Genomic DNA, 7,947 nt, shown 5'->3' with positions numbered 1-7,947 from the left:
GGGGGGCTGCTTGTGGCACCCGTGGGGTGGGCCCCGGTCAAGAGTTTGCTATGGGGCCCAGTCTTTCCTAGTTACGTCCCTGCCCGTACATGTTCCCGAACACGCATTCTCAGTTGTCTAGTGGTTAGGCCTACGTAGACCTTTGGACATCCGCATGTCCCATATTAAATGACATGAGTTGTGCTACATGAAATGTAGTGTAAGATTTTAAACCGCCGACCATTTTTAATGGAATCAAAGAAGGATGTTCGTGATACATTAGGACACGCCATGCAATCTCCACAGGGGAAGCAGCCTTGAACATATGATTGTCCGATCGACTTAGTACCTGAGTCGTCTCCTCCTCGCGGTAGAGTGTACCCTCTCTCCTTGCCAGAGAACCAGTCTATGTCGGCCTACATTAAAGAGAATTTGAAGAGGGGCTTCATCCGTAATTTCTCATCCCCGGCCGGAGCTGGGTTTTTCTTTGTCAAAAAAAAAGATGGATCCCTACGACCTTGCAATAACTACCGAAGCATCAACCAGATCCCGGTGAAGAACTGGTACCCACTGCCTTTGATTTCAGAACTGTTTGATCGCATACGGGGGGCAAATTTTTTTTCTAAACTGTACCTGCGGGGGGCCTACAATCTGATCTGGATTCGTCAAGGTGACGAGTGGAAGACTGCTTTTAATACTCGTGATGGGCACTATCAATACCTAGTTATGCCCTTCAGCCTGTGTAACGCCCCTGCAGGGTTTTCAGGAATTTTTCAATGACATTTTTCATGATCTCCTTTATGTTTGTGTTATATCTCGATGACATTTAGATTTTTTCCCAAGATCCAGTAACTCCTCAGAGTCATGTCCACCAGGTGTTGCTTCGTTTAAGAGAGAATCATCTTTATGCCAAGCTGGAGAAGTGTGTGTTTGAAAAAAAGTCTCTTCTCTTCCTGAGCTATATCATCTCCGATCAGGGTCTCAAGATGGAACCTGAGAAGATAAAGGCTGCCCTGGAGTGGCCACGCCCCCAAGGCTTAAGGGCCATACCACGCTTCCTGGGATTAGCCAAACTTCTACCGGCTGTACATTCCCTACTTCTCATCTTTGACCGCTCCCATCTCTATCCTCACTAAAAAGGGTAAGAGTGCCAAAGTGTGGACTCTGGAGGCAGAAGCTGCATCCTTAAAAAAAGCCTTCATGTCAGCCTCTATTCTTCACCACCCTGATGTATCCCTACAGTTGTCTTTAGACTTGGACGCTTCCTCTGTTGGTGCTGGTGCACTGTGGTTCCAGAAAGGTTCGAAGGACAAGACTGTAGTATGTGGCTACTATTCCAAGCTGTTTTTTTCCGCAGAGCGCAACTTCTCGATTGGGGATCGGGAGCTAATGGCCATCAAGCTGGCTCTGCAGGAGTGGGGACACCCACTGGAAGGTGCAGTCCATCCTTTCCTGGTCTTCACGGATCACACGAACTTGACCTACCTCCAGACGGTTGAATCCTCGTCAAGCCAGGTGGTCGTTGTTCTTTGCTCTGTTCCGGTTCGAACTCCACTACTGACCTGCCGACAAGATTGTGAGGGCCAATGCCTTGTCTAGGTCATTTGAAACTTAGGACTCTGTGGAGTCCCCACAGAATATTATTGACCCTTCCTGCATCATCTCTGTGAAACCCCTGCTAGTAAGAGACATTCCTCCGGGAAGAACTTTTGTGCGTCTGGCAGACAGAGGAAGAATCCTTCGCTGTGGTCACAGTTCCAATCTGGCAGGTCATGCGGGTGCTCATAAGACCTGAGATCTAATTGCCCGACAGCTCTGGTGACCCATGCTGCCCAAAGACGTCATGGACTTTGTCTCCTCATGCACGGTAAGCGCAGCACATAAAGTTGCTCCCTCCAGACCTGCTGGCCTGCTCCAACCACTGCCTGTGCCCATTGCTCCCTGGCAGCATGTCGTAATGAACTTTGCCACGGATCTGTGGTGGTGGATTGATTTTCTAAGATGGCTCATTTTGTTCCCTTGACCAGTCCGCCTTCTGCTACCCAATTGGTCGACCTCTTCATTTAACACATCTTCCGTCTGCACGGCTTACCCCTGCATATTGTCTCGGACCGAGGGGTCCAGTTCACCTCGAAGTTTAGGAGAGCACTCTGCGGTCTCCTCGGTGTAAAGTTGGACTTCTCTTCCTCCTATTATTCCCAATCCAATGGGCAAGTCGAGAGGGTTAACCAGATTATGGAGAACTATCTGCGTCACTTTGTTTCCAGGCGGCATGATGACTGGGTGCAGCTGTTCCCGTGGGCAGAGTTCTTCTATAATAATCACACTAGTGAGTCCACCACTTCCAGTCCGTACTTCATCGTCTACGGCCAACAGCCTCGTATACCTCTTCCTGTCTCTACTATATCCCAGGTGCCTGCAGCTGACGCTACCTTCACGGACTTTCTGCAAATACGGCAACAGACCCGATCTTCTATCCTGCTGGCGGTGGAACACATGAAGAGAAAGGCAGATACAAGAAGACGGGCTCCTCCTCAGTTTCTTCCAGGTACAAAGGTCTGGATGTCTTCAAGGAATATCCGGCTGAGGGTGCCATCCTGCAAATTTGCCCCTAGGTTCCTTGGATCCTTCAAAATCCTGCTACAGATCAACCTGGTGTCTTACAAGCTGTGGTTGCCTCCTACCCATAAGAGAGGTCTTGTGAGCCAGAGGAGAACATCGATGCCCCTGTCCTCATGAGAAAGTTTCTCTCCCTCTCTGTTCCCAAGAAGAGGGGGGATACTGTAACGTTTATGGCCACGGCCCGTCATTCTAACTTACCCCTCGACGGCCGTGGCCATCGACATCCGAGTTGCTTGCAGCGTCGTCCTCCTGTGAGGCGCCGGCACTCACTTCCGGGTATCGAGACTGTCTCCGGAGGGCGCGTGCACGGTCTTAAAGGGCCAGTGCGCGCATAATTGCAGGAAGTCTGCAATCTATCCCAGAATGCTACTGAGCTATAAAAGGGGCCCTGCCCTCTAGTTCTTTGCCTGAGCATTGTTTGTTACCCAAAGTTTGTCTTGCTATGGTCCCCTAGTGTCTTCCAGTTTCCTAGTGTTCGCTGTTCCTGTATCCTGTTCCCGTGCTATCCAGATCTAATGCCGTGCTGAGCTGTTGCCATGTTGTGCTGCATTCCACGCCGGTTCTGCTACGCCACGCCTGACGTCTGCCTGCCGTCGGATCCCAGCCAAGCCTGCCTTGCTGCTATCTACATTGCCTCAGGTACTCTCTATGGACTATAGACTCTGTACAATATCTGTTTGGCCAGCTGCCATCCCACTACGCATTACGGCCTAGTGGGTACACACCCCGCATCGTGACACTTAAGATTTGTCCTAAGTGAAATGCAGCTCGATTGGGTTCAGATCTGGTGATTTACTTGACTATTGCAGAATATTCCACTTGCCTTAAAAAAAACTCCTGGGTTGCTTTCACAGGATATTTGGAGCCATTGTCTATCTGTACTGTGAAGCGACGTCCAATCAACCTTGCTGCATTTGGATGAATTTGAGCAGAAAGTAAATTCTTGAACAATTCAGAATTCATCCGGCTGCTTCTGTCTTCAGTCACTTCATCAATAAACACTAGTGACCCAGTGTCTTTGGCAGCCATGCATGCCCATGCCATCACACTGCCTCCACCATGCCATCACACTGCCTCCATCATGTTTTACAGAGGATGTGGTGTGCTTTGGATCATGAGCCGTTCCAAGCCTTATCCATACTTTCTTCCTCCCATCATTCTGTACACACAAAGAAAGCTCATATAGCAATAATAGTAAAGGGCTAGGTGCTGTATAGGTAAGGCAACCTCCCTAAATACAAAATAAAGGCAACTCCCATAAATTCATATATGAACAGAAGGAGAACAAGGAGCAAAACAGCCAAGTAATAAAATACCAAATCTTTAATTAACACATCAATATACAACACATGTTAAAAGTTACAAAAGGACTCTGTAGTTTCAGTAAGCACTACCAAAAAATGACTCCAAATACTGGTCCAGGGTAGAAGTAGCAAACACTCCAGATACGAAGTGTGGGGTGTGGGCAAAATATCAGATGATATGAATGTGAGGTAAAGCCCTAATATTGTGTAACCGATAAATACGGAAAACAAGATTAGGGATAGAGATAATGAGTCATGAGTAATATTAAGTCCAGAGAAACGATAAATCAGCCCCCACCTCTCTGTTCAGAGATTGTCTTACCCATGATAAGTGCACCAGGAGAGTCAATCAGGCGTGCAGATAAACCCCAACGCGCGTTTCGCGGTATGCTTCCTCAAGGCACTTATCATGGGTAAGACTATCTCTGAACAGAGAGGTGGGGGCTGATTTATCGTTTCTGTGGACTTAATATTACTCATGACTCATTATCTCTATCCCTAATCTTGTTTTCCGTATTTATCGGTTACACAATATTAGGGCTTTACCTCACATTCATATCATCTGATATTTTGCCCACACCCCACACTTCGTATCTGGAGTGTTTGCTACTTCTACCCTGGACCAGTATTTGGAGTCATTTTTTGGTAGTGCTTACTGGAACTACAGAGTCCTTTTGTCCTTTTGTAACTTTTAACATGTGTTGTATATTGATGTGTTAATTAAAGATTTGGTATTTTATTACTTGGCTGTTTTGCTCCTTGTTCTACTCCCATCATTCTGGTATAGGTTGATCTTATTTTCATGCTGTCCCAGAAAAGGGGGCGGCTTCTTTACATGTTATTCTGCCAAGTCTAATCTGGCCTTTCTATTTTTGAGGCTGATTAATGGTTTGCACCTTGTGGTGAACCCTCTGTATTTGCTCTCATGAAGTCTTCTCTTTATGGTATACTTAGATACTGATGCACTTACTTCCAGGAGAGTGTTCTTCACTTGGGTAGATGTTGTGAAGGGGTTTTTCTTCACCATGGTAAGGATTCTGCGATTATCCATCACTGTTGTCTTCCGTGGACGTCTAGGCCTTTTGAAGTTCATGAGAACACCAGTGCGCTCTTTTTTTCAAGAATGTACAAAACTGTTGATTTGGCCACTCCTAACATTTTTGCTCTCTCTCTCTTATGGATTTCTTCATTTTTTCAGCCTCACTTGCATTGAGAGCTGCTTTGAACTCATGTTGTGGGTTCACAGCAACAGCTTCCAAATGCAAATGTTACACCTGGAATCAACTCTCAAATTACCCTCAAATTAAAGCTGAGTGTCTGCACTTTAAGCCCATGATGATTATATATCTCTATCTATTTATCTATCTATCTATCTATCTATCTATCTATCTATCTATCTATCTATCTATCTATCTATCTATCTATCTATCTATCTATCTATCTATTTATATCACATTCTGAAATATAACTGTGAGGTGTTGATATGTTCTGCAGTGTATGTAAATGTTAATTGTTGGGTGGAGCAGACTGCCCTGTAGGTTAAATATCAGCTTGTGTGACATTGCAAAAGGATTCCCTCTGCGAGGAGAGAAGACTGGATCAGTGTGTTGTATCCCCTGCGCTCTCCAAGCTAAAGAACCTCAAGTAAGAACAAAGTTCTTAATCTTTTTATGAGACTTGATATTATTGTACCATGACCTGTTTAAGTGAATAGATGTGAAACAATATGTGGTCAGCATTGACAGTTGCACCATAGTTGTGGTCGAAGATGAAGGCAAGTGCGCTGAAACGAGCATCAGGGTGGATGCCTCTCTTTTGCTCCAGCTCTTTATGGGTCAGCATGGCTATAATTTAGATCATTGTTATCTGGTTAGTACAGATTGTTACTGAATATGTTCTTATATACAATTATTTGTACACTTCTGTCTGCATTGTCATGATATACTTTATTCTCTGGTCCATGTATATGCTTTTTTCATTACTTCATGTGTACGAGCTTGTGATGCAGCCGTCCTTCTTTTAGTGTGTCTGTGGACCTTTTTACATATTATGTTTTAGATTCATTAATAAAGATTAAATTTTATAAATGATATCTTACAAGTGCGCATTGCATCTTTTTTCATTCTTGGTTTGGTCATTTAGTCTAGATGCAGGCAATATATATTAATTAACCTTTTGATCTACCTCCTAACAAAACAAATTTATTGAAACATATTACATGTATTTGGTGGGTGATCACTACTATACTTGTCACTTTGGTTACAGGCAGGGGTGGGATTCAAATTTTTAACAACAGGTTCCCTGTTTTTCGGACGAAGACTTGTGTGGGGGGGGGGCATTGTTTTACGGTGTATCGGGCCATTGAAAATTATTCAAATAATAAAATAAAACAATTGTGATATTCCAAATACCCCCTACATTACATTGGGCTCTAAATAAAGAAATTCCCTGTCCAGAATGTTTTATTGTGGATTGCCACACTATTTATATAATTACATAAGCGTACAGACCTATCTACACATTATATAAAACTCACCCATTACGTATAGGTCTATATGCGCACATTCAATATCCTAAGCTTGTTCAGCCGATTTAGTAAGCCTGTGAACATGAGAAGGGTGGAGGACAGTGTGGCGTGTGCAGTAAGCCGCGACAACTCTCCAGGCTAATGTACAGATACGGTGCCAGGAGCAAGCTCAATACAATAATAGATCACCAGAACAAAGCTCGGTACATATATACAGCACCAGAACCAAGCTCAGTACATATAAACAGCACCAGAACAAAGCTCAGTACATATATACAGCACCAGAACAAATCACAGTACATATATACAGATTCAGAACCAAGCTAAGTCCATATATACAACACCAGAACAAGTTCAGTACATAAATACAGCAACAGAACAAAGCTCAGTACATATATACAGCACCAGAACAAAGCTCAGTACATATATATACAACACCAGAACCAAGCTCAGTACATATACACAGCCCCAGAACCAAGCTCAGTACATATATACAGCCCCAGAACAAAGCTCAGTACATATATACAACACCAGAACAAAGCTCAGTACATATATACAACACCAGAACAAAGCTCAGTACATATATACAGCACCAGAACCAAGCTTCCCTTTGCTACTGTATATATGTATTGAGCTTGGTTGTTATGATGAATATAACTTCAGAACCAAGCTCAGTACATATATATATATATATATATATATATATATATATACAGCACCAGAACCAAGCTCGGTACATATAAACAGCACCAGTACAAATACCGCTCAGTACACAGATAATCTGCAAATTTAGTTTAACACCTGCCATATAAGTTTGTACGGCATAAAACTACAGCTCTCAGTATAGCCAGAACGATGGTAAGGATATGCTGGGAGTTGCTGTTTCACAAAAAAGCCAATACACACATTACCTCACTGCAGATCATGCGGTGACTACAGTACTGAGGAGTCACAGGAACAATAAACATTTACATTTAATGACTCACCGGTGATGACATCTCAGATTTTAATCGTTCTCTTTACTTTTCCATCTGGTCCAGAACTCTCTGATGCCTCCTGGCCATGACCCATTTCTGAGGAAATGGGTACATTTGCTGCTCAAATGTCTTCGGAAGCTCACTTTTTCAACATTTTTGGACCTATAAACGAAGAGCAAATTCTTATGGTACCACACTCTATGCCCCCAAATATAATAGTATCATACACTGTGTCCCCGAATATAATAGCGCTACACACTGTGCCCCTAAATATAATAGTAACATACACTGTGCCCCTGAAAAAAATTGTGTCAAGCACTGTAAAGTAATGCACCACACACAGTGCCCTCTGTAGATAGTTCTCCCCATAGAGCCCTCTGTAGGTAGTAGCGTTTCCTGCAGATAGAGCCCCTTGTGGCGTTCCCTGCAGATATAGCCGCTTGTGGCGTTCCTTGAAGATAGAGCCCCTTGTGGTGTTCCCTGTAGATAGAGCCCCTTGTGGCTTTCCCTGTAGATAGAGCCCCTTGTGGTGTTTCCT

This window comes from Rhinoderma darwinii, chromosome 4 (assembly GCF_050947455.1).
Source record: "Rhinoderma darwinii isolate aRhiDar2 chromosome 4, aRhiDar2.hap1, whole genome shotgun sequence".
Classification (NCBI taxonomy): domain Eukaryota; kingdom Metazoa; phylum Chordata; class Amphibia; order Anura; family Rhinodermatidae; genus Rhinoderma; species Rhinoderma darwinii.
Note: the sequence above shows the minus strand (reverse complement) of the source record.